Here is a 316-nt window from a genome sequence, read left to right as displayed (position 1 = left end):
CCTGGGCTGTGTCCTGCCAGGGAGCACAGCTGGAGCCCTGCACACCAGCAGCGCTGGGCTGGGACAGTGCCACCTTTGGGGACTGAGCAGGGACCACATTTCAGAATTGAACTCAGAGCTGCTGAAATGGTGACAGGGCCACAAGGAGAACAACCCTGAGCAGCCCAGACATGGAGGGATGGGGAATGGGAGCTCCCAAACAAACACAGCCAGGCTGTGACAGCGCCTGAGAGAGGATGGGGGTGAAAGGAACAGGAACAAAGCTCAGGAAATCCCAGAATCCCCAAATCCCTGGGGCTGGCACAGCCCTGCCAGC

Source organism: Geospiza fortis, unplaced genomic scaffold, assembly GCF_000277835.1.
Source record: "Geospiza fortis unplaced genomic scaffold, GeoFor_1.0 scaffold96, whole genome shotgun sequence".
NCBI lineage: Eukaryota > Metazoa > Chordata > Aves > Passeriformes > Thraupidae > Geospiza > Geospiza fortis.
The sequence above is the reverse complement of the archived record's forward strand: the minus strand, read 5'-3'. Positions refer to the sequence as shown.